Source organism: Paroedura picta, chromosome 11 (assembly GCF_049243985.1).
Source record: "Paroedura picta isolate Pp20150507F chromosome 11, Ppicta_v3.0, whole genome shotgun sequence".
Taxonomy (NCBI): Eukaryota; Metazoa; Chordata; class Lepidosauria; order Squamata; family Gekkonidae; genus Paroedura; species Paroedura picta.
This window is the reverse complement of record NC_135379.1, coordinates 8,682,631-8,709,637: the sequence shown is the minus strand read 5'-3', so window position 1 is coordinate 8,709,637 and position 27,007 is coordinate 8,682,631. Positions and strand designations below refer to the sequence as shown.

General features: G+C 45.3%; 1 protein-coding gene and 1 long non-coding RNA gene across 3 annotated transcripts in view; one reads left to right on the top strand and one right to left on the bottom strand.

The window, feature by feature from the left end:
* Positions 1–5,580: 5,580 nt before the first annotated feature.
* Positions 5,581–27,007, top strand: part of LARP4B (La ribonucleoprotein 4B) — a 62,863-nt gene continuing 41,436 nt past the window's right edge. The window contains exon 1 of one of the 2 annotated variants that reach the window (XM_077304702.1): positions 5,581–6,052. The gene's annotated coding sequence lies outside the window, so the exon portion shown is untranslated. Of the gene's footprint in view, positions 6,053–6,409; positions 6,429–27,007 lie in introns of those variants that run through there. The other variant, XM_077304703.1, reaches the window with a different exon arrangement.
* LOC143820628 (uncharacterized) lies at positions 12,640–23,223 on the bottom strand. Its single transcript, XR_013225424.1, has 3 exons — positions 22,943–23,223; positions 16,944–16,999; positions 12,640–14,416 (listed from the first exon to the last, which is right to left on the bottom strand). It is a non-coding gene; the product is annotated as an uncharacterized LOC143820628 (long non-coding RNA).

Below are 27,007 nucleotides of genomic sequence, written 5' to 3'. Positions count from 1 at the left end.
TGTTTTCTTTTTTTCAGGGATACAAACAAAGTCTTCGACCCACTACCTTATATTTTATATACCTTATACACTATATAATTTGGATCTGTTAATATCAAAGGTCCATGAAGGTAACTATCTTATAAATTACCCTAATTGGCAGGCAGGCTAATCAAATACTAATGGACTTGAATGTCCAAGCCCACTAAGGTTGCCACAGGATATGAAGAGCAGAAATTAATTCACACTGAGGTCCAACCCAGTATAAAAGACAGTTCGAGTCACATTACAAAGTAAGAATAACAAGTGCACAAACAGTAACAACCATAACTTCTAGTTAGGGAGAGTTGACCAGCTCACAAAGTTCTTACTACCTAAAAGCAGACATTCTTACCATGGAGCTTCAGAGACACAGTGACTTCCTTTCCAATCACTTGAGATGTCAGGGATCTAAAACGCAGGGCAGATATACCCCAATAGCTCATTGATGTGGAACAAGACAATTAAGACAACCATTTGCTGTGATGGAGATCAGTTGGTGTGAAGGGTAGACCATTGATAGTGGTCAGGACTTACAGCACTCTCTCTTAAAGCTGAAAGCAAGAGAAAGCCTGCCAGCTCTGATCTCCACGTGTTGCCAGAACATGCGAATGTTCCCTTAGTCTGATTTTTGGTAAAGTGGGCAAGAAGAGCCAAACATAGCTCACATTGACCTGTCCCCACTGCTTCTCTCTCCAAGCGTCCCTTCCCATCCCAGCTCTCTACTGGAGCTCAGCAGAGAAGGAAGGTACTTGGGGGGGGGGGGAGATTCCCAGGGCACCTGTGGGTGCAGAAGAGTTTACAACCCCCAATCTCATCTATCCCTTTGGCTCTACACATCACTTCCGCTGTACGATCTGAACATACGTAGGCTAACGTCGGTGTGTAAAGACTAAATTAAACCAATTTGTATTTGTCAGTGGCTTCCACAGCCAAAGTCAACTGGCTGTTGTGGGTATTCCAGGCTGGGCCACCATGATCTGGTAGTTGACGTTTCACCAGGAACTGGGGCTGGCCTCTTCTGAGGTCCAAGTTTGATTCCTCAGCATCCACATGCAACCAGCTGATGACTGCCCCTCTTAACCGCTACAACACGCTGGCCCTGATATCGGCCTCCCTGCCTGAGAACCTACTGTGGTTCTCAGAAAGTCCCCCCAAGCCCTGACCAACCCCAGAAGGCTACAAAGTATCAGGAGGCGATTCATTGTTTTGAATGCTTTTATTGATTTGTATGAGTCTTTTAAGTCAGGGTTAGTCAACCTGTGGTCCTCCAGATGTCCATGGACTACAATTCCCATGAGCCCCTGCCAGCATTTGCTGGCAGGGGCTCATGGGAATTGTAGTCCCTGGACATCTGGAGGACCACAGGTTGACTAACCCCTGTTTTAAGTCAGTTGTTACCTACCTCGAGTCAACCGGGTAAGGCGGGATACAAATATAATTTATTATTATTGTCTCTGTAGTTTCAGGGAGATCACCAAGGAAGCCCAGGGTTGCTATGCAGAGGTAGGCAATGGCAAACCACCACTGCCTCTTGCCTTAAAACCTCTACAGGGTTGCTGTAAGTTACCTGCAAATATATGAAGTTGCTGTTAAAAGGGGACAGAACATTTCTTCACCTGGTTGCTGTCAGCCCTATGGAAGCAAACGTGAATATTCCCCTCCCTGTTATGTAGGTTAAGGATGCAATTCCATGCAGATTTATTTGGGAGCCAGTTAGATTTCATGTCAAGGGCTGTGCCAAATAGGTCCTGCTTCCAGACTCCACGCATCTATGCAACGTGCCCTGTGATCAAATGTTTACAAGTTCCACTAAACTCAGTGGGACCAGACCTAATCGGACCCTCCAAGGACATGTTCTGGGATTGCAGTTTAAGAGCCAAAATTTAAGAGTTGCAGGGTCTCAGGTTTGCACTCAGGTTTTTTGTTTGTTTTACAATTGGAGTTGTGGACGCCACACACAAAAGCAGGGGACGAGCTAAGGTTGCCAACAGACCTAGAGGGAAATGTCCTGTCTCTTTAATACAGGAAATAGGCAGCTGCAGCTTTCCTAGCATGGAGATAAATCGGATCACCTGGTCAACAACATCTTTTTCAGCCAGTTAAAGAGACAGGGCTTTTGTTGTTGTTCAGGCTGCAGACCACCCTAGGACTAATTCATTGCAAGATTGTTTTTCTGCTAAAAGCTCTAAATCTATTTGAGATCCTTTTTACTTCCCATTTGATGTTGGCCCACAGGTCAGAACTATACATAAAAGAAGAGAGAAGAGCTGGGCTTTTATACCCCACTACCCGAAGGAGGCTCAAAGCAGCTTACAGTCACCTTTCCTTTCTTCTCCCCAGAACAGACACCCTGTGAGGTAGATGGAACTGAGAAAGCTCTAAGAGAATTGCTCTGTGAGAACAGCCCTAAGAGAACTGTGACTGGCCCAAGGTCACCCAGCAGGCTGCAGGTCAAGGAGTCAAACGCAGTTCTCCAGATTAGAGTCCTCCGTTCTCAACCATTACACCATGCTGGCTCTAGTTTTGCAATTATTTCTCCCAACTTTTTTTTTTAAAAAACGTAGCATCTGGTACTGTCTTTTAAAGAAGGGAAATGCCTTTTGCGTGTGTGTATGGGGGGGGGGGCACATCTAACTAAGTTCTGCCAGCAGTGTTTCTCTTCTACCACTAGATGGCTACAATTCGGTGGTTTACCATTTCCTGGAAATTAACACACATTTGCTCAAAAGAGAGGTACCGTTGTAGCCTTAGGATTATCAAGTCTGTGTCCTGAGAAACTCCTGTATCTTCACAACTAAATAAGAATCCGAATTTTCCTTGTAGAAATGTTTTAGCAGTGTTCTGTTTTTCCCCCTTCCCCTCCTAACACTCTTGTTTACAGTATATTGTACTGTTTCTATTGTCATTCTTCCTTAATGGTGTAACGTTATCCAATTCTACTGCATTGTTTATTATATGTATTCTAATGGTCTTTATCACATGGGTTTTACACTTTGGTAATTCAGCTTGAGTTTGAACAAGGAAAGTGGATGAGAATTAAATAAGTAAATTTTGGGCAGATAGTTCCCCCCTCCCCATTAAATACATTAAAGGAACAGCAATGTGAATTCTCCTTCTACCAACAAAGGCCTTATGAGCTCCCTTACTGCCAAACATGTAGCCCAGCATTTCGACGTGTTTATATGAAAACTCCCAACATGGGCAATGGAATTTACTCCCAAGTATGGGAACACAGACTTTCCTCCTTCGTAAGGCTCACAGGAACATAATGGGAGTTTTAAAATCAGGAGACAGCATAACTGGAAAACATTCCAGTTGAGTTTATGCTGCAGTTTTGCAAAGCTAAGATTTCTATATGCGTAAAAAGGAAGTGTAAAAAATCTCTCAGGCCACAATATCATTAGGTGATTTAGAAACAATGAATATTTTGAGAGGATAGATTCAAATGAGTAGCCGTGTTGGTTTGAAGTAGCACAATAAAATCAGAGGCCAGTAGCACCTTTAAGACCAACAAAGATTTATTCAAGGTGTGAGCTTTCGAGTTGGTCTTAAAGGTGCTACTGGACTCTGATTTTATTTTGAGAGGAGGGGTTGATGAGGAAGAAGCAGGAATAAATGCCCAATTATTTTTGTAAAAAGTGAGCCTTTATTGAGGCGACACAAGGGAATGGAGAGATAGTGAGTCAGATTTACAAATCAATGCTAGGCTTTCACCCAGTTTTTATATAATGCATATTTGCATAAGAATGTAAATGCAACAGTAAAGGATCACACCAGTGACCTATCTAGTCCAGCATAATGATTCAGGTAATGGCCAAGATGCACCTAACAGGGAGGGCTGCAATGGGTCCATTGCTCCCAGTTAATATAAGACGGAATAGTAAGACATGAATTGCTTTAAAAGCATTTACAGAAGTTTGACAAAATGGTGTACATACTACACTTAAGGAATCTGATTTTTTTTTAAATTGGGGAGTTTAATTTTTGAGGCAGGGCAGCAAAAAACGCTAATTTCTAAAACATGAGCAATTAGGTGCACAACTTTTATTAGAACATTCTAGAATTTCAGGGCTATGATAGAAAATGCTCCTCATATCATGGAAACCAGTCTGGCTATCCTAACGTTTATAATATATAGGAAAAATCTTACTGCTCTAAAAATTTAGAGGAGGGCTCTATGGACAGGGATGCTGAGAAAACCAAAACCCACCTCAAACCAGTTTCTTGAATTGAAAACCAACTGCTAGCTAAGCATGTCTAATGGCGACATGCATTTTTATCCCAAGGTTCCCCAAATTCAGAGTGGTATATACATAGTTTTACCCCTTTCCATTTTATCTTCACAATTCTGTGAGGTAGATTACTACTAGAGCCGGTGTCTGGCCCAGAGTCACCCAGTCAATTGAATGGCAAACAGAATTAGATGAGCCTTTTGAAAGTCAAAGTTTCCTTTGTCAAATACCAGCAACAAGCAGGGACTTGAACCCAGTTTCCAGCTGGAGCCAGGAATGGGGGGGGGGGGGATTTGGGGCAGGGAGGGACATTTTATCCTTACTAGGCCTGTGCACAGAATTTTCAAAAGGGGTGGGTGGGTTTCCAGAACTTTCATGAAACTTTTTCCCAAATTTTCTTGAATTTTTAAACTTTGTTTCTTTTCTTTTTCTATCTAGTAATACGGTTAATAGATTTCATTGATTCAATCAGTAGCTTTTTGTATGATTTCTTTTGAGGTTTTTTTCTGGGGTGTCTGTTAAACCCCCAAGCCTCCCCCCCTCCCTTTCCAACGGCCTCGAGGAGAACTGATCTCTTTAGTGTGATGAGCTGTAAAAGCAGAGGACCCCCCACGTCCCCCTGAGGCCAGCATCTCTAGTCCCTCATCTACTCTCTCTCATCCACCAATCTCAGGATTATTCCACCTGGGTCTGGGGTATTACTGGAGATTTCAGGAGGTCCCTGGAGGATTATGGGGGCGACTTTTATTTATGGCAGGGGTGGCCAAACTGTGGCGCTCTAGCTGTCCATGGACTACAATTCCCATGAGCCCCTGGGGGCTCATGGGAATTGTAGTCCCTGGACAGCTAGAGCGCCACAGATTGGCCACCCCTGATTTATGGTTCGCCAGTCTCTCCCCCTGAAGCTGCCATTTTCTCCAAGGGGCCTGATCTGGAAACGAATTAACACCAACCCCGCTGGGCGACCTTATTTGGCCTACCCTGGAGGAGAGCCCCCTTTCTCAGCCCAGCCATTCCTCCTACGGAAGCCGAGACGCGACCTCGCGGCGTCCATCCTCCGAACGCCACCCCCCCTTTCCTCCCCCCGAGAGCGAGTAACGGCCGCCGAGGGGCGTGAGCGAAGCCCTCCCCGCTCAGGAAAGGCGCTGACGTCACCCGGCCCCGCGCTCCCCCGACGTCACGCCGCGCCCCGCGCGCCGTCCTCGCCGCCGGCCAATCCGGCGCCGCGCAGGTTGCCGGCCTCTTTGGCTCGAGGCTCGTCGAAACGGGGAAGCTGTGGGAGGGGGGGGGCGAGCGGCCAAGATGGCTGGCCGCGAGGAGGAGGCCCGCCCCCGGGCGTAGGCCAATCCCTTCCGCCGGCGGAGGCGGGACTTCCGCCCTGAGCCGGAAGCGGGGCTCGTGGGTCTCCCTGGCGCTCTCTCCCTCTCATATGCGAGCGAACCCTGCCCGGCCGCTCCTTGGCGTCGAGACGTCCCGGGCCCGGACCCGCCGCCGCCTCTCGCCGCCCCGCCTCTCCTCTCCTCCGCGCCCGCCCTTCCTTCCTCCCTCCCCTCCCGCCCGCCTCGCAGCCGGCCCGCTTGCCGCTCTCCCCGCCGCCGCCGCCGCCGCGTCTCCCGCCCTCACCCTACCCCACCCCCACCCTTCCTTCCTGGGCCTCGGCAGCGGCGGCGGCGGAGAAGCGAGCCGGGAAGGCGGAAGAGCAGCGCAGGCAGACCAGGCACGCCGCCGTCGCCGGGGATCCCTGGGCCGCCCTTCCCGCGGAATCGCGCCCGGCCCGCCGGGGCCTGACTGGCTGACAGGTGAGCGAGGCCCGCGCCGGAGCCGCCGCCGCCCCTTCCCTTCCCCAACACCCGCCGCCCTGCCTGCCTGCCTGCCTCCCGCCCGCCACCGCCCCGAGCGGCCGCCGCCATCTTCTCACCCGAGGCCGCGGTGGGGGCGGGGCGGGCGGCCCCCTCCCTGCTGGGCCTGCTCCCGCCGGCAGCTCCGCACTGCGACGGCCTGGCCTCCGGGGAGCTGTGGGGGTGGGGGTCCCCCTTTTCCTCCCTCGCGGGGGTGGGGGCGTCGAGTGGCTGCCCTCCCGCCAGGCCCTTGCCTGGGTCTTCACCCCACACGCCCTCCCGGCCTCTCCGGGACACACGCGCGGCGGCTGGAGCTTGAGCGGCCCGGGCTCTCTACGTACGGGGGAAGAGGGGGGGTTTCTTCTCTCCCTTAGTCTCCCTGTTTTTGTATTTGGGGGGCTTTTTTGCATTGAAAGGCCGCTGCTGCTCTTCCGGGTCGCTTGTGCTTTTTTTTGGGGGGGGGGATCTCGCAGGATTCCGGGATCCCCGTGCTTGTTCTTCGGAGTTTGCTGCGTGCCGGTTTCCAAAGGGGGGGGGGGACCCGAAGCGGAAGGCAAATGAGTGGCAGGGGGCGAGGGATCTGTGGCAGTCCGGGGGGGGGGGGGAGAAGGATGTTTGTCGGCTCTGGGCTTGATGATGAATCCAGTCACGTGCTCTCGCGTTTGGGGCTCGGGCTGGCTTGAATAATTAGTGGGAATGAGAGGGTTGGTGAGGCTCCATGCGCATATGGTGCTCTGTACTTATCTGGGCCTGCCCGTTTTCAACAGGGTCTGAACAACATGCCTTGCAGATGCGCCATGTAACTTCTGAAAGGATGCAAACCTCGCGCTTGGCACTTTTATAAACTTTCTGCTCAGTCTCCTTGACCATCAAACTAAGACTGCTTTGTCCTCATTTTTTAAACAAATATATAAAATGCTATTATCTTCTCCTCCATTTGCATAACAATATAAAATGCTAGTTCTTTATTCTCTTAGCAGATTTGATTTGAAGCCTTCTGCTTTATTCTACCTCCCTCTTCCTGGCTACCAGGCGAATGCCAAATCAACAGGTTATGTCTTTGAAGATGCCTGTGCATTTGGATGGGCATGGGACAGTAGCCTTCAGGTGTGGGAGTCAGCACTGAGCTGGATGTGGCCAACAGAGAGTGTGGTGGTGATTTCCATGCCTTAGCTTAACTAAAATCTTAGTAGTTCAGTTTCCGGTGCCTCCCATGTAGAGCCTGATGTTCTTTTTTTCTTTTCAGATCAGTGGGAGTCTATGCTGTTGATGCCAGGATTTCACAGTTCAGCATAGGGTTGCTAGGCGAGGGGGCGGGAAATCAAGATTTAAAATATTTGTGCAGTATAGCGGAGTAAGGCTTATGTGTCTTTCATCGGGAGAGATGCAAAAGATTGGAGCGCTAGTGAAAAACCTGAAAACTGGTATGCTGGTGGTACACCATGTGGACTGAAAAGACATCCAGTGTTTATGCCTTTTTATTTGGATCCACCTTTAAAATCTGCTTTATTACAGCTGTTGAAGCTCTCATCAGAGAGCAAGCAGAAGTACTACATAGTAATTGTGTTAAGGCTACTGGTTTAGGAAAGGAAACGAGTCAGTGAGGTTTCTGACAGCAACCTTGATGCAAGGAGATGGGATTCTGAGTAGCCTGTGCACTTCTGTTATGGTCAGGTCTTTTACTTGTCCTTCGTCAAAAGGCTATTTTGCCATTGCTTGAAAATAATCTGTTCAAGGAAGGGAGACACTTCTGAAAGTGTTTTGGGACTCTTGCTCTGTAACATTTGACTGGCCTTTAATATTCCTCTTAGATTTTTTAAGTGGTCCTCTGTGGTTTTCTTGGTTCCGAGTGTCTTGCCAAAAAAGGAAAAAAATATGTAATGTGAAACTGATTATCTTCTGTTTCTTAATGAACTAACTGTTGGAAGTTGGCTTATTTCTAGCAGTGGATGTACATTTTCTGCTAGTTAGCCTTGGCTAGTAGTTGGATGGGAGACCTCCATGGAATACCACCTCTGAATGTCTCTTGCCTTGAAAGCCCCACAGGGTGTCCGCAAGTTGCCTGTGACTTGACAGAAGTATAGTGTAATAGTATTTAAACTTCTTTATTTATGATTGGATGGCTGTTTCTGTCAAAGTGTTTCTTTGAAACTTAGGCGGACTACTAATAACTCTTACTCATCGGCCATAATTGATGTAATATAGAAGCAAATGACAATAGATATTACAAAGAAGTTAGAAACTTTTGTGGTTGGTTCTTCCCATAGTTGGCTCTTTTTTTGCCATCTGCGGTAATATGGACTATGTGTCTTACGGCAGAGGTAGTCAACCTGTGGTCCTCCAGATGTTCATGGACTACAATTCCCATGAGCCCCTGCCAGCAAACGTTGGCAGGGGCTCATGGCAATTGTAGTCCATTGACTTCTGGAGTACCACAGGTTGACTATCCCGGGCTTAAGGGAACTCGACCGTGTAGTGCACTTTGGCTGCGTTTCATTCATATCTACCTACACTTGCAAGTTTGTGGATTGAAATACTTATTTCATCCATGTGATTTGTTTTGCAGTCCTAAATACGTTCTTGCCAATTTCAATGGTGCTTCATGTGGGAGGTATATTAATACCTGTGTTATCTCTTTTGGCACAGCAACCAGAATTTCAAGGAAACCTAGCATGTTGGCATTATGAGTGTAGTTTTTATTACTTTTGGAGAAGGGGGGAACCCTTTGTTTTATCCATGCTGGAAAAACTAATTAGTCCTGCTTTCAGGCATTAATATCTTAGTTACCCTTTGTTGTAGATGTCTAATTTAATCAAAAAGAGCACAAAGTTATCCTTGGGTTTTCTAATTAGGTTCAAGGCAGAACATTAAAACGATATGAGTATGTTAATGAGAGGCAGTGTCGTACAGAAGATAGAGCCTTGGGCTCAGGTTTGAGACATCTGTCTTCATGACCTGTCACTAGTAGGGGCCTGCTGTGTGGGTTTGCCCAAGGTCGCCTTGGCATCCAATTTCGTCATATGCTAAATTGGAAACAACAGTGTCTTCAACCGCTGTGTGAAGTAGGTCAAAGATCGAAAAGTTATAAGTACTGCATACTTTACCAAAGTACTTGGTAGTAACATCAAATGCCTAGTTGCATCCTGCTTTTTTGAAATCTCAGTTAAATGTGGGATTTTTGTCAATCATATATTGTTCTTGACTGCCAGCCCTGCTGCAAATGCCCATGTAGCATCTTAGAATTAGAATTGAATTGTGAGTGTAGTGGAAAAGCTGAGCTTATTTCTTCTTGTTGAATTATAAACAAAATTATTCAATGCATGCTGATCAGCTTGACAGATCTATTGCGTTTGCACTATTGCTTCCTTGAAAATCTCTGGTGCCTTTTTAAACATTGATTTAAGATGTGGTTTTCCATGCAATGTTGTAAAGAATTAATTTTCTTGAGGCATTACCAATGCTAGACAACAGGAGAGGTATGCCTAGATGCATATTTACTTAGGGTACTCCTAGTTTGGTATAGTGGGTAAGAAGGCAGCTTCTAATCTGGAGAACCCAGTTTGGTCCCCTATTGGTCCACATGTAGCCAGTTAGGTGACCTTGGGCAACAGTTTTCAGAGCAGTCTCAGTCTCACCTAACTCCTAGGGTGTCTGTTTAGGGAGAGGAAGAGTAGGAGGTTAAAAGCTGCATTGAGACTCCTTCATCTAAGTAAAACGGTCTTCTTCATAGTGATTAAGTTAAAAGAAGTGACCTAATTTTTGTTCAGCTTTTTTTCTCAACAAAATATGTACAAATACAGACTATAGACTGATTTTTGTTTGTTGAAGTCTTGGTGTTCTGCTTAAATTTAGTGGTAAGAATGAGTACTAACTTGTTAGTGCTGAGTAGTACCATTGTGGAACTCCTATAAGCCAGTCCATTAGAAGTTGCTCGTTGAACTTGGGTTCAGAGGCGAAATTAATGGACAAATGGTTTGAGCCCTAATGTAGCATGTCAGTGAATAACCCTCTCCAGTGTTGCTATTAATTGCTTTCGGTGCAAAGATAGAAAATGAGAGATATCTTTGCTTGATTCCTCTTCTGTCTTGTCTTGCTGTAGCGGGTTGATTACTCAATACATTATTCTAGCTAAGGGGGTAACTTCCACTGCTGAGCCTTTTCTGTATAGTTATATTAAAAGGGACTTGAATAGCAGTTCTATAACAGCCCAGGAGCCGTGCTGACTAAGGCAGCAAAGGGCATTGTTTGTTTCAAGCTCCATAAAAGAGGCTGAATACTGTGATAAACAAATGGAATAAAGGGAAACTAGTGGTGTTTCACTGGGAACTTAGAAAAGACAAAAGTCTACAGGAAAGCCAAGTGATGTGTGTGTGTGTGTGTGTGTCCCCCCCGTGCAGGTCTGTTAAAATACATTGTGAAGTTAAATATCGAAAACCTGAATAAATAACATTGCGTGAATTTAAAACGGTTGGCTGGGAACCAGAAATCCGAGGCTCATGCAAGCAACTTGTCCTTAACCCCGTGGAATGTTTTGACTTTGAACAGCTGACCCACCCCATGCCATTTTACAAATGTATTTTGGAACTTCATTGAGTTTCAGAAGTTTGCTGCGCAACGTGACAGCCCTGAGGTTCGCGGAAAAGCAAAATCTAGCGCCCCCGTGGATTTGTGAAAATGGCGTGTTGGCTCTTTGGATGTTTTTATTTATCATATATTTATTTATCATTTGATGATGTATATACCACCGCTCTTGGTTCTGCCAGCTCACGTCAGCTACAGCTCATATAACAGTAGAACAATAAATCAGCATAAAAATGTAAAATTATAAAATTATAGTTATAGTGGCTGATTACTGGTCTCCAGGGAGGGCTACATATAATAATATATAATAAATAAAATAAATTAATTGATGTTTATTTTTTTATTAGACTTGTTGACTGCCACTTTCGGGCCAGCTGGCTCGTGGCAGTTGGCAACAGAATGATAAAAACACAATTAAACTACACAAAAACAGCAGTAAAACCCCATTTGCCCCAACCGGTTTAGTCTAATTCCATGTCACAAGGTAGGTGTTTAGTTAACTGGATGTTCAACATTTGAGAATTTGGAGGAGGGGCTATGTAGATCTTCCAAGCCTTTACAGAATATAGAAGTGAAAGGAGTCAACGGGATGGTCGAGGATCCCCGGGGTGGGGTGGGGGGACCCGGTTAGATATTTTAATATAGTTCCTGATTGGCCTCAACCATAAGCCTGGTGGAAGAGCCCCATCTTGGCAAGTTCTGTCAGGGCCCTGATCTGCCTGGGTAGCTCATTCCACTCTCGTTGAGGCCAAGCATACTTCTTTAGGGCCAGGGATCCTTAAGCAGTTGATGTTGCTTGACTGACGTTCCCCAGAGAGTGTGTTCAGAAAGGCGGTCCCCCAGATAGTAGTTTTGTTGTGGCTTCATGTTTTGTATACATGCACATATTAGGTCATACTCTTAAAACTACTCCATGCCAGCAGCCGTCTTGGCATTCTTAGGTGGAACTTGGAAGTGCTAAACGGGAAAGGAAAGCTGGTGATCTCCTGGTTATAAAACATTTCCGGGCTGGCCCAAGTACAAATGGCTTGTGCAGGCCTCAAATGACAGGCAAGCTGTGGTATTTCAGAAAGTATGCTGACATTCTCCTTCATTATGTGAGACATGTATGCGAAGCAAGAAAAGTCATTAAGAGCAGTGAGGTAATAAGCCAGAAATACTTGATGGAGGAAGTTGACTGGAAACATCAGGAATGTGTACTTGAGAGGACCTAGGTGTTGCCCCAATGAAAACTTTGTTTAGCTTTTAACAGAGTGAGCAAGTCACATGAGTGACACATGAAAGTAATGTTTGCCGAGCCAAGGTGTTTCTGGAAGAGGCTTCTCTCCAGTTGGGAACAACTCATAGAATCATAGAGTTGGAAGGGACCTCCTGGATCATCTAGTCCAACCCCCTGCACTGTGCAGGACACTCACAACCCTATCGCTCATCCACTGAAACCTTCCTCCCTCTTGAACCGTCACAGAATCAGCCTCTCCGTCAGCTGGCTATCCAGCCTCAGTTTAAAAACTTCCCAAAGATGGAGAACCCACCACCTCCCGAGGAAGCCTGTTCCAGCCGCATGTTAAATTTTGAATATCGGCCTGCTCTACCAGCTGTTCTTTAGTATCCTTATTCTAGATAGATAAATATAAGATAGCAGTTTTGCCTTGCATTATGTACCTTTAATACCTTTTGTGTATTCAAGCATCAGTGCCAATCTGCAACTTGGTATATGTGAATTTACGGGAAACTTGTTAGTCATGTTTTGAAGAGAACCCAAGCTGGCAATTTTCCAAGAACAGTTGTCCAGGACACAGTCCTTGTAATGCTGTCGTAAACACTTTTCCCTGTTTTAACCCAGCAGGTACTCCTGTGTTGAAAGTTTGTGAGTATTTTAGAAACAGTGGTTGTTTGTTTTTAAGAGTTAAAACTCAGGCTGTATAGTTTAGCTTTGGGTACCTCAGACTGAAGTGGATAACACTGAAGAAGTTTTATTAAGCTTTTATTAAGCTTTGCTGGTAACATTGTACACATAGCTGAGTTGATGTACTCAGTCTGACTTCGGTTTGCTCTTATGTTCAGTAATCATCAACCCTCGAAACCAAAGAGCTGGTACAAGACATTTGCTTCAGAATGATGTGCTATTGCAAAATGCTGCATGGCCTGCTTGTTGTAGTGGTTAAAAGCAGCGGCCTGCAATCTGGAGAACCAAATTTGATTCCCTATTCTTCCTTATGGAACCACCTGGGTGACCTTGTGCCAGTCACAGTTCCCCCAGAGCTCTCTTAGCCTCACCTACCTCACAGGGGGTCTGTTGTAGGAAGTGGAAAAATGATTATAAGTAACTTTGAGACTCCTTTCAGTAGTCAAAAGCAAAGTACTCTTCTTCTAAATGGTGCTCTTCTGCCAGGCATTTGGCTAACCACCATCTTCTTCTGGGCCCCCCATGAATGGAACCTGACTCAACCAACCTATGGGACTATATGAAAATGTTGTTGCAACTGTTGCGAGATCGCTGTTGCTACTGTAGTGTTTACTTGGCGTTGCTGTGTTGTACTTATTCTCGTGTTTTATGTAAACTGCCCAGAGCCACAAGAGAGGGGGCAGTATATATAAAATATATAATGTAATAATATGGAATTGAATCAATGAATGAACAAGTGAGCGAGCCTCCTGGTTTCTACATCTTCTACTTAAACTCTGTACCAAGAAACTCTGAGAATAAGATATACCAAGAAATTGAAGCATACCATACAGTTACTAATATGCTTTCCGTGGCTCACACTGATTGTGTGGCCTTCTAGTATTCCGCAGCCAAAATGCTGTGGTGCTTCTAATTCTGAGTAGGGCAGCTGTAAAATGTTCCCGTGACCCATGACTTTTGCAGTTGTTGCTCTCCAGCTATCTTTTTGTAGTGTCCTTTCCAAACAGCGTAGTGAAGCAATACGTTTCAGGTACTGCAGAGAGAATACCGGAGAACAATGCTTACCCAATGTGTAGCGAATGACAGCTATTTAATTGTTAGCAGCGCTGTTTAAAGTCTGACTCTGGCTGCTTATGTGTTGAGTTTCTGGCTCTGACATAAACGCCTACCTGGAGATCACTGATGAAATATTCTGATGAATCACCCTTGTATTGAGTCTTCTCTCTCTCTCTCTTGTTCTCCCTCTCTTTTCAGCACTAATTTAATTGAAATGTGAGATTCTAGGTATTCCAAATCCTTAATAGCTGAAGTTCAATTCACAGGATCCACCGTTTCATAAGTTGAATGTTGTTGCCAACCTTGCGCCCCACGTCGTCCATGCTTAATTTTAGTAAAATTAATATATAAAGATCAGTGTTGTCCCCGGTAAGAGAATATACGGACTGCAGAGCTTGGCATACAACAAAAAGAACAGCAATATAATGGAAATTAGGACATTATAAAAACATTTAAAACCACATTTCATAACCAGCAGCAGCAAAATACATTTTATTTTTAGCATAGTGTCTATTCAGCGATGATTTCCATGGAGTGTTCTTTATGGCAGTGTCCATTTGGTGGTACAGAACCACTAACCCCAACCAAAAGCTTGGCAGAAGAGCATCGTCTTGCAGGCCTTGCCGAACTGTGCCAGCTCCATCAGGGCCTAGATCTCTTCCAGGTGCTCACTTCACCAAGTAGGGGAAAGGACTGAAAAAGTCCTGGTCATGGTTAAGGCCGGACATACTCCCTTGGGGCCAGGGATTACCAACTGGTTGGGATTTGCAGAGTGAAGTGCTCTACAGGAAACATAGGCAGAGATGCAGTTGCTTAGGTGTTTAGTCAAGATGTAGCTAGTAGCAGCTAGGGATGGCTTGGTTCAGCTGCCTCGGTGATCACCGAAGCTTGAGGTGGCACATAGGAGGCCAGTGCCACAACACGGGAGGGGGGTGCAGTGGCGCCCCTCCCCTCTATGCCATGGCGCTGGCCTCCTACACGCTGCCTTGGGCTTCGGTGGTTGCCAAGGCGGCTAAAGCACACATCCCTAGTAGCAGCATGGGTCAGGTAGGCAATACCTGGCAAGTAAGAGACAGCACCTTTTCTTAAAGGGTGGTTTTGTAGTGTGGGGACGCAGCTGGCATGTGGGAAGTCCAGGTCAAACTCTGCTTGGTCATGAACTTCATTTGGCCCTTGTGCAACTAAAGTTTCTCAGTCTAACCAAACTTGTAGGGTTTCTCTGAAACTAAAGCAAATACTGATTTTGTGGTCGGAAGGAAAACTTAAATTTCATTGTAGAGGTCCCATGGCACACAGTCAGTCTTTCTGTTTCCTTCTTGGGAATTATTTTTAGGGACATTTTAATACAACGTTTTAAAGCTTCTACTGCACAAGCATGAATTTTTTCCCCATAGAATAATAGGATTTCATTTCTTTAAAAAAAAAGGCACTGTAACTGAACCGATAGCTTAGTGCTTATTAACTTAAGACTACTATTTAGCAAGTGGTAGCTCACCCCACTGCACATGCAACCATTTGGATATGCACTCTTTATCACCTTGAAACAGGGCAGTGAGAATTTTGCTGCACAGTGGCAGAAGATGATAGTTCTGTGATCACTTATCATCCTGTTTCTGAGACAGTTGAGTGCTTTTCTTTTTCAGGTGAGTACTGGCAAAATAAAAATTGTAGTCTCTTTGCACATGTACATTGTTAACTTGAAAGAAATTCCTTGTGCCATGTCCTCTTTGCAGCCCTCATTATGGCTAGAGTATTGAAAGTTCCGATGTCTGATTCAGACTTCTTCCATTGTAAGATTAGAATAATAGAATTCAAATTCACTGTACTTATCCTTTCATGGCTCACCATATAGCAAAATGTCAAAGTATAAGGCGCCGTTGTATTCTTATCCTGTAAGATTCCTGTACTGTGAACTTGCATGATTAACTTCCTATTTTGCACCCAAGTTCTTTCAAATACTGGTTGCATAGTGCTGTCAAGTGTTCAGAGATCTTTCCGTACGTTATGTTATAAAAAAAAAAATGGGAAGCAGCATTGCTCTGGACTAAACGTCTAGGTGAATTACTAGGAAACCTTCTGAGTGCCTAGCAAAGTTATTGAAACATAAGGGAAATGCTAAGGGAAATGCAGATGTTAGCTTGTGTACATCTGGGTTTTCTGACCATGGCACCACAAGACTGTATGGTACCCAAAAGCCCCTCAATGGTACCACGGTATGGTGGTCTCCAAAATGGTGGCTAGGGAGAGCCATCCCACCCTGTGCCTGCCACTTCCAGCTCCCAAGTGAAGAGGAAAGAAAAAAGTTTAATTTTTTAAAACTTCTCCCCTTATTTGGCCAGGTTGACCTGCCCCCTTCCCAAAGTGGCCAATGATGGGCCTGGAGGGGCCCAGCCATTTAAACCTGTGCTACCCAAAGCTCCTCTCGCTTCCAGGTGGCGTGGCCAGCTGACATAACTTCCTGATACCTTGAAGCCTGAAAAAAATACTTCAGTGGTACCTGTGTGGTCAAAAGGTTGCAAACAGCTGGTGTATAGTGAAGAGACTAAAAGGCTTCTTTTAGTGTTTCACATTGGACATAATGATCAGAAGCAAGATTGTCAAATTGATGAATCTTGTACCAGTTACAGAAGGCCATCTGTATGTGCCAGTCCATGATGTACTTGAATAAACTTGGCTGGTTTATGGACCGGGTCTCTTCACTGGTGATTAGAAATAGCCAATGTATGATCAGCAGATGGTGGCAACTCAAGCCCTCCGCATGTGTATGAGTGTCGCTCTTAAACAATTTGCTGCTCAGTTTGGTGCTGACCGAGTGCTTTTCTACTGCCAAGCAAATGCGTTAATTGAGGAAGCCTCCAGTTTTAGGAAGAGCTCTGCTTTTTGCAGATCTTTTGTGCTCATCAAGACTCGGTAAACTAAGCTGATAGATCCGTCAGTACTTTGTGTGGAACACTTCTAGAAGAGGTTCTCATCTCCTTGTACTTAGCTTTTCCTGGCTCAGAGGCAGTTTTGAGAAAAGAAATGAATTGAGCATCTCCTAGTTCAGCTTTTCTCAACTTTTTTACCATTGAGAAACCCCTGAAACGTTCTTCAGGCTTTGAGAAGCCCCAGAAGTGGCACCATCATGCAGGATATGGTTGGGAAGCAGAGCTTTGTACTCGGCCATCCAGGGCCCGTCCCCTTCCTACCTCCTCCAGGCCCATCATTGGCCATTTTGGGAGTGGGTGGGCAGGTCGACATGACCGTATATGGTCATAACACGATAAAAATATTTAGCAGATTTTAAAAATATATAGAAAATTAACTTACAGCCATTCAGGAAAGCTTCCCAGGACCATCAGGTAACCCCAGTGTTTCATGAAGCCCTGGTTGAGAAAGGAAGAGATGAGATATGGGCATCTGCCTGAGAATCTCTGAAGTTTTTTTAGTAAATCGGCACCAAATGGGGGAGATAAATGTTTTGTTTTGGTCAGTCTATGAAGGGGAACCAGGAATGATTTGTTTGAAGCTACATCAAGGCAAACGTTGAAAGAAATCCTCCATATCATAGAGCAACTGAACTGTCCAAGATCTGGGATTACAAAAGAAAAAAAAAGTTTTTATTTTTAAAAAAATTAAAAAAATCATATGTCAGAAGGCTACTTATTTTGCAAATAAATTAAGCTCCCTCTTTGTAGCCTCAGGTAGGCCATGAAACAAGATCTTGTGCGGCTGTCAGTCTGCAGTTTGACTTGTGTGCCACTTTATTTATTTATTTAGGGATTTATATTCTGCCCTGTCTTTGGAAATTCAGCCAGAGGACTTGGGGCGCACTGGAGACTTATTAATGGCATAGATGGACATTTTTGTGCTGGAACAAAAAGCCTAGGATAAGACAGCTTAAAGGATAAACTAAAATGCTGCTCCTCATTTTATTTGCTTGACATAATCTTCCCGAAAATGAATGGATGTGTTGCAATTCTGTCACATGGTTTTCAGTGGAGGCCTTGAAAATGTCTGGCCTCTGTCTCCCCCCGACATTTCCCCATTCCACCTCCCTTTCTGAGAACTTCAGCAAACAGGGAAGGTTAGTTCCTAATGAACAGATTTTTCAGAATTGTGGGGCCTGTGAAAGAGAAAGCAGCCGAGGAGATCTTTGCACACCTGTACAAAGAGCAGGCACTGTCCTTTTTCAATGAGGAGCTCACTGTTAGTGGGTTTGGGATAATATTGAGGTAAAGCCATTTGCTAGGGCAGGGGTAGTCAACCTGTGGTCCTCCAGATGTTCATGGACTACAATTCCCATGAGCCCTTGCCAGCAAACGCTGGCAGGGGCTCATGGGAATTGTAGTCCATGAACATCTGGAGGACCACAGGTTGACTACCCCTGTGCTAGGACATATGGCAGTGAAGAATGGAGCTAACAGGCCATTTCAGCCAATTAATGAGATGTTGATCCTTGACTCTCCTTTAAATGTAGTTGGGGCCTGGCTGTGGTACAGAGACAGCTTTAATTGCTGGTGGACAGGCTCCGTTTCAGTGGACAAGGACACGTTTCCCTTCTAATCATGCTTGACTTCTCAACAGCCCTTAACATGGTGGCCATTCAGTATTGTTCGTGTTTGGAGAACGTTGCTGTTATCAAGGAAAACTCTAAGATGGGATGTCCTTATTTTTTATCTGGTCACATCCTCAGTCTGCGCTGTGAGGTTCTGATGGGCTTTGAGTTTATGAAAACACTTGTTGAGCTCGTGTGTAACTTCGGAGTTGGGGATCATCAGTATGTTGATACACCAGCCGTGCAGCATAAGTCTACGGAAGTGGCAGCCTCTCTCCCGGACCAGTGGCTGAGGGTTAATAGATCAAAGCTAAATCCAGCCGAATGGACGGTGGTGAAAGTTGGAGATGCAGATGTCCTAAAGTGTATTGCATTATCTCTTCTCAGTGGGGTCCAGTTGGCCTTATCAGTTTCTGTTAGGAGTTTTAAAGGTTCTGCTGGGTTCAGCGCTCCTTTTACAAGATTCATTGGGGCAGATAGATTGCAGTGGTTTCTGTTTAACCTTGCACATTAACTGGTTCCGTTTCTTAATTCTGTGGAACTGTCCCTGTTGAGTCATGTGACAGTAGCTTGAGGCTAGACTATTGTAGCAACCTATATATCACAGAATCATAGAGTTGGAAGGGGTCACACAGGTCATCTAGTCCAACCCCCTGCTTAACGCAGGATCAGCCCAAAGCTTCCTAGAAAAGTTTGTATCCAACCTTTGCTTGAAGACTGCCAGTGAGGCTTCCCTTGAAGAAAGTCCAGAAAGTGAATTGCTACAAAATGCAGCACCTTGTTGGGTACTTCTCTAGTTATTTTAGGATCACGTCACTGACTTCCTGTTTTCAGGTTCTGTTCAACACACTGGTTCTCATATATATAAAATTTTCATGGCCTAGAACAGTGGTCCCCAACCCGTGGGCTGCGGCCCGGTGCCAGGCCGCGAAGGCCTTGGCGCTGGGCCGCGGCTCCTTCTTCCCTCCCCCCCCCTGAAGCGAGAAGCTCGCCAGGCCGCGAGCAAAGCGGCCGCCAAAGCGGCCGATTAGCTCACGGCCCGGCAAACTTCTTGTTTCGGGAGGGGAGGGAAGAGAAGCTTGCCAAGCTGCAAGCTAATCGGCCGCTTTAGTGGCCGATTTGCTGGCAGCCCGGAGGGGCCGGGAGGGGGAGCCGCGGCATGGTGGCGGCGCAAACGCGTGTGCGCGGCAGTCCGCGCGTGCGTGTTTGCACTGGGGCTGCCGCGCATGCGCGGGCCCCCGAGCTGCCCTCTCGCCCCACTCTGGAGCAGCGGTCCGCAGCGGCCGAAAGAACTTGGGACTCTTGTCTTCCAGTAAGTACCTTTGTGGCAACTACTTTTCTCAGCAAAACTAAACACAATACAACAACAACAACAGCAAAACCCCTTGCATCACAACAGCATTTGTTCTTTACATATTCATTGGAAGTAGATTCCGTTGAGATATTCAGGATTGTAGCCCGAAGTTTCATTTCTTGAATTCAGCAACTGGAATATCAGGCTTGGCTTACGTGCTCGTTGAGAGCCGTGAAAAGAAACTGCCTGCTATGCGGAATGGAGGGTGTGGGTGGGGAGGGCTAGAGGAGCATCTCAATTATGGAATCCCAGTTGAGCTATATCGTTAAGTGGGTTGCAGGGCACTTTCTGTTTCGCTCAGGGTGGATGGATTGAAGGTGATTCAAACGGGCATTTTAAAATCATGATTTAAATCCTCAAAGGAGGGAGGGCCTATTTAGCGAGGGTGGCTAAAGGGAATCTCTGCATTCAGAGGCGGACAATCTCTCTATTCCGGTGCTAAGGGGAGGGGGCAATGTAGGGGAAGGTCTGTACACCTGTTGTTGGCTCTCCGGAGGAATTGGCTGGCCACTGTGTGAGACAGGATGCAGAACTAGATGGACCACTGGTCTGATCCAGCAGGACATGCTTTGTGTCTCTTAAGTGCATGAGCTATTGTGCTGCATTGGTTGAAGTTTTTCCTGTACAGTTTTTCCCTTAAGAAAAAAAAAGCCTTTCATAAGAAGGTATGAAATTTATGTTGACAAGATCACAGATCGGAATCTAGAAGCTTTCAGTTCACAGATCTGGGCTGTTCCGTATTGTCCCCTTCTTTTCACTGTCCCCGTGACTGTAGAAAGCTCTCTGAAAGTTGGAACACCTTTTGTAAATGAAATACATGGTTTTACAGGCCATGTGTTGGGTGGCTGTAGTATAATGAGTGGTGTGAAATTGCCTTCCTGCCTCTTTCGTGATCAGAAAACTCATGCTTCACCCCTATACATTTACATTAACTTTTCATTTTAAACTCCTACTTTAAGAGATACGGCAGGAGAAACAGAAATAAAATATTATCCTGGTTTGTCACCGTATAAATAAATACATAAATAAAATAAACTGTTCCGTTCAATGTAGAATAAAAATATTTTTAAATCAAATTTTAATCTGTTCTTGCTTTCTGAAGTTGAACAAATTAAAAGGCAGGAGTGAGTCAATGCTTATAATGCCACATTATAGTCCTTGCTGTATGAGGGCTTAAATCCAATGCATGTATCCTATTCTCTCATAGCGGAGGGGTTATAATGTTAAAGAATAACCCCTCACCAACGTGTTAGAACCATAGCAATTACACCAACACCCACCAGTCATGTACAGATGATGTTGCCATGACCGACATATAAGGAAGCGCATCCCAGTTTGTGGCCACACCCTCTGACATCAGCTTCTACTACTCGTGTACAGGATGCAAGGGAAAAAAAGGATCACAGCATCCTTCTACTGTAAAGAGGACTATGGCATGCCCCAGAACAGGGGTAGTCAAACTGCAGCCCTCCAGATGTCCATGGACTACAATTCCCATGTTTTCTGGCAGGGGCTCATGGTAAGTGTAGTCCATGGACATCTGGAGGACCGCAGTTTGACTATCTCTGCCTCAGAACAAACCAATGCTTGAGCTCCTCCTTGCAACCATATTTGCTTATGTCTGACATCTGGACAATGAAGAAAACATTGACCGTATTGGCCTGGACATACCAGCCCCACCATTCATATGCTTGTGTAGCTCAATTGGCAGAGAGAGCTTTCATGGAGTGCCCAATACCTCCGTTGCTCAAGGGATCGGGTCTCAGAGATGCGGTGGGTAGAGAGGTACAATTTCCAGAAACTTTTATGAGGGGGAACAACAGATGATGTTTTGGGAAATTTGGAATATGGGTCCTACTTTGCTGACAAATCTAAACTTTTGCTGATTGGGCAACATAAAATGCATAATTCCCATCAACCTAAAATACTTGGAGACATGATAGCATCATTATACTTTCATTAGACAATAGTGAATCTGTTAGTTTTTCTTGAAAATCGTTGCATCAACTGCAAGAGATAAGTGGGACTTGCTTGATGGATCATTAGGCACAAGAAGCGTCGCGGTAGTTTTGAGTACAAATTTGCTTATGTCACATTACAGCCTTACTTTGCTGGGCTGCCAAACATTCTAGAATAAAATACGATTATTCCTAGATAACAGCCATGAGCAAAACTATAACCGAAACAGCTAAAATCACACAAACTTGAAAAACGTCCCCTTTGAAAGCATTCGTTGAGGAAAACCTTTAGGGGACATTGCTGTGGGCCAACCAGTCTATGCTGTTCTTGGGAGGAAGTGCCATTTTTATGCTTGTTTTGTGTAGGAGTTTAAGCAGGGGATTGAGTGAGCTTTTGCGCTGGTGGTAAGCTCGACTCACTTTAATTCATCTTGTGTACAAAAATTCCATTGTGCTAGTAACATGTACTCCTCCCAGTTCTACTTAACTACAACCTAATGTGTCTGAGCGAAAGCCACTCTACGGGTTCCCCTTACTCCCCGAAACCCATTTTGGGAGATCCATGCAGTTAGGGGGATCATCCTGTGAGCATAAGTGTGTTCTGCTCATGCAGTTCAATCATGAAGCCAAGCTGTTAGGTTCTGGAACATCAGCCAGGGACTTGTCAGAAGGACTACTCTCCTGTAACCATTTTCATGCTGTTCCTCATGGTCTTTTACCCAGTTATCCCTGATGGCTTTGAGAGACAAAGTGGGTGTAAATATTAATAAATTCAACCAAAATGATGCTCTGTTGAGGAATCAAAAGTGCGAATAACTGTATTTCTGTGTTTGTGTCCTCCTCATATTTTCTCCAGAACACCTAAGAAAAAAAGTGATGGTATTTCTTGAATGCGCTGATCCCTGCTGGGTACCCAGGAAGAGCATGAGAAGCAAGTTGCTTCAGATTGTCCGTTCTAGGACGATAGTCATTTGTAGTCCCAAGTGTTTTGGGGAGAGCAGAAGTCTGTGGCTTCCTTCAAGAATTGTGTTCCTGGTATCCTGCTAGTGCTTTCTGAATGTAGCCAGCGTTTCCATTTTGCAGTTTCAGATAGTTGCTGGGTTACAGTTCCTTGAAGCATTATTGTCCCCCCCCCCTCAACCAAGAGCAGATGTTAATGATCTCAGCACATTGGGAATTTCTAGTTGATCAGAGCCATCCTGAAACTCTCCCCGATGCTGGAGTAGAAGTTGCGGTGCCTTCCCATGTTGCCCCACAACAGAAACTCGCTGCTAATGATCGTTGAATAAAACCGATGAGTCACCAGCCTGTGCTTTCCAAAAGAGTGTGCTTATTTATACCAACGCACTGTGGTTTTACGGTCAACTGAACCCATGTCTGCCATTTGAAACGATCCTTTTACTTAGAGAGCGGAATGAACCAAAGGTTATTACGACCCTCCCCAACCTCAAATGCTCACTTTATGATGGATCCAGTTGCTTCTCCTCCGTGATCATGGGGCTCCGTGTGGGAGACCGGCGTTCGTGATACCCCAGAGTTTCTTGAAGGCCCCGGAAGGGTTTCCTGAGTGGGTGCAAGTTAAATTAATTTTTAATATATTTTTAAAAGGTTGTTAAACATTTACTGGGTGATATAACCAGATATGGCCAATGATTGATGGGCCCCGGAGTGGGCACGAACACAGCTATGCTTCCCAACCATATTCTGCATGGTTGCGCCACTTCTGGGGTTTCTTGAAGCCTGCAGAATGATTCAGGGTTTTCTCAACGGTAAAAAGTTGGAAACAGCTGCTCAGTAGCACTTGTTGCCAAATCTACAACTTGTACGCCTGTGCAATAAATACACATTGGGCAAGGGGGAGAGAAAGAAAGCCTCTTTCAAAAAAGAATTTGCCATCGAAGTTGATTTGGCTCAAGCTAAGCACAAGAATAGATTTGGCATTCATGCTTCGCCCTGGCCTTTGGTTGCTGGAGCGAAAAGCCTTCGGATCCAAGAGGATTCAGCCAAAGAGAGGCACTATGGGAAAGCTAGTCCACACTCTGTTCTCTTAAACTGTATAAGGAGTGCCAAATTAATACTTCATAGGATTGTACTCAAGTCATGTACCAGCATAGCTCTGGGCAGGGAAATGTCTTTTTTTTTTTAAAGCTTCATGTTTAGATTAGAAACTGCTGTTTTATTCATGTTTACTCAGACCAGTTTCAAAGAAAGCCTTATTTGACAGCAATTGTATCTGTGCTGTGGGGTAGAACAGCTTTGTGCTATACTTCTCAGGCAAGCCCAATTTTGTAACATGCCATAGTTCCTGTACCCTATAATGGTATTGCTAAACTTCCATATTACTACTTTAGAAATAAGCATGAAGTTGAGTTTGGTCATTATTGAGGTTTCTGGAAACGGCTCTGAATCCTCCGCAGCAGTTCCTGTTGCACGGGTCAGGATTGTGATATTTGAATACGGAGAAGTGTTTAGACACGGCTTCAGATCCCCAAATATTTCTGTCTGTTTTTGTAAGTGTGTCACTTCCTGGTATTAAAATTTTCCATTTAAACGTTTGGAAGCAAAACTTAAAACCACTGGTTTGGATCCTGCCGAGTTTTTCACTGCCGCACAATTCCTCCCTTACAGACCTCTCTGACCGTAACAGTAGTCTGTCAAAGCCCTGCTTTCCCCCCCCCCCTTCCGAGATCAGATAGGTGACTTGAGAGGGGGGCCTTTTTGGAAGTAGCACCAAAGCTACAAAACTCTTCCCCAGTCATATTCCTCTACCCCCTTCTGTTCCTGTCTTCTGCCTGTGGGTGAAGACTTCTTTGGCGTATTGTTTTATGTCTACGCTTTTTTGTTTTGATTTTTTAAAATTGTGCCGTATGGTAAATAGAAAGATGTTTCTCCCCCATAGTTAATTTTCCTTAGCAAAGAAAAGCAACCTTTTATATAGGAGTCTCAGTTTAAAGAGATTGTTCATTCTGATGACCAAAGATGCATGGGTGGTTGTAGAATATTTTTGAGCGTAATAGTGAAGACCTGGCATGAGAAGAAAACGGCCTTTTAACTAGCGTATGGGAAAGTGGAGAGTGCCCCTGTGATTGAGGCCTGTATCAAAGACTCTGTGGATTATGCTAAGATCCAGAGAGCATTTCCAGCTTTCTTGGCACTTCCCACCATTATTCTGTTTCCTTGAAGGTCAGCCTTTCTCAATTTTTTAACATTGAGAAACCCCTGAATCTTAAGTCTTCAGGAAACCGCAGAAGTGGTGTGACCATGCCAAATATGGTTGGGAAGCATGGCTATCTATCTACATGCCCATCTTTTGCTCCTCCTCTTCCCACCCATTTCAGGCCCATTATTGGCCATTTTGGGAAGGATGGGTGGGTCAACAAGACCATCTATGGTCATATCAACCAATAAACATTTTTAACAAATTTTAAAAATATATTAAAAATTAACTCCCACCGATTCAGGAAGGGCCGTCAAGAAACTCTGGGGTTTCATGAAAGCCTGTCATTTCAAATTCCTAGTACTTGAGTTCTTGACAGCAGGATTCTATGAATTGGGTTCTGGATGGCAACTCCCCCCTCCCCCCAAAAATCTGTGCATTACTTCATCTGCATTCCACCGAGATTATATATGCAGCTGAAATAGTTTAATGAATGAAGCTTGACCTCCTTCCGTTCCTGTATAGTTGGGCAGCCCATGAGCAAGCATTTGCTGTTGCCGTAAAATGTTTCGGCACACACTTGAAACCAGCCTTAGATTGTGGGTGAGAGGCCCTGCCAGACCTTTCAGCTGCACGGCCGAGCGAGCGGAGCAAACATGAAAATGTGCTTTGCTTTTGCAAAGGGGGGAAAATCCTCAGTGGAAGCCGCTTCTTGACCTTTGAGCTAGGGTAGCCAAGCCATGTGACCGCGCTTGTTGCTGCGCACCTAAAACGCTGAGTCTTGTTTGGCCATACCACAAAGCTGTTGAATTGTTCGGCCCTGCCGCAGCTAATTACATTGTCCGGCAGACTCTGGCACTGTCCAAAGAAATGTGTGACGTGTGCAAATGCAACCCAAAATTGTCTCTTTATGTCCAAATAGCTTGGAGCCATCCCTTCAGCTATCAGTGTAATCTTTAGAAATTATGTCAGTGAAATGTGGCCGGTGTTGTGACTGTTTTTTTTTTTTTTTTTTTTAGAAGCCACTGAAAATCTCCCTAGCTTAAAATTCCTCTCTCGCATCTCTCTCACCATCTCCCCCCCCCCCCCAAGAAAAGCATTAGTCTACTGGCTAGGGGTCTCTGGCCCTAAAGAAATAAAACTAGCCCTGGCCATAATTGCTGACAACCACCCAATTAGAACAAGGCTGGGATTGCGTGCATCCCCTCTCCCACCCCTGAAACAGGGATGAAGTAGGAGGCTAATGTGTATGTAATTTAAGAATTTTTATGTGAACGTTCATTGTACTTTAACACTTTATCAGTGATGTATTGTGTTGTGCTAGCCCTGAGCCTTTGGGGAAGGGCAGCATAAAAATAAATAAGCATAGCTATACAGTGAGATTTGAAACAGAGCTTTACAATATGTTCCAGTCCAGTTGCTATACAGACAAATGGGTCCGTTCCTCTTTTCTTTTTACTAGAGGCCAAGGATGGACTAGAACTGGATGCCCAGCCAGATCACCAGAAGCAGCTGCCAAGGCTGAGCATGGAGTACCTAATGCCAGCGGCTGGGACAACTGGCACAGAGTTACCGCGTGGCGGTCACATCTCGCAAGGCACACACCTTGGCAACTTAGCCTAAGTACAGCCTTTGCACAATCCAGGAGGGGCGCCGAGTTGTTGATCTTCTTGCTCCAAAGTAGCGATCCCCAACCTGTGGGCTGCGGACCACATGTGGTCCTTCGACTAATTGGAGGTGGGCCCCGAAGGACGCCTTCTCCCCCCCCCCCCTGGTCCTTTACTTCATCCCCCCCAGCCCTTTACAACACACTTCATTGTTGTGGCGTGTCTGTATCTTATTTTGAAGGGATGTTTAAACATTACCATAGTGATCAGAGAGCGTTAGGCAGTGGTTGAGAGTAGAGGAGTAAACTACCCCCCCCCCCACCACCACCACCGGGCCTCAGTAAACGGCGTTGAGTGGTCCCCGGTGATAAAAAGGTTGGGGACCACTGCTCCAAAGCATTAAAGTAGCTTATCAAAACAAAATAACAAGAACGTGCAACAATTTGTTTCATTGTGGTGTAAATAAGGAAGATTCTAACAGCAGACCCAGAGGCAGTGGCCGAAGGAAGGAACGTTTGATCGCAAATCACCAGATAGTTGAATGCGTAGGCCCAGTCAAGCCCTGTAGAAAGATTCTTAGGACAAAACGTCCAGGCTGTGGACATTTTTAGCAACCAATGAATTAACTCCCAAAGGTTTACTAGATGAAGACGGTTTTGTGAAACGTTGCCAGGAAAGCACCCTGCAGACCTCCTTTCGCTGGGCTATTCCAAAGGACAGGAATTGTAATAGAGAAGAGCTAGCAGTTCTGCAGTTGTCA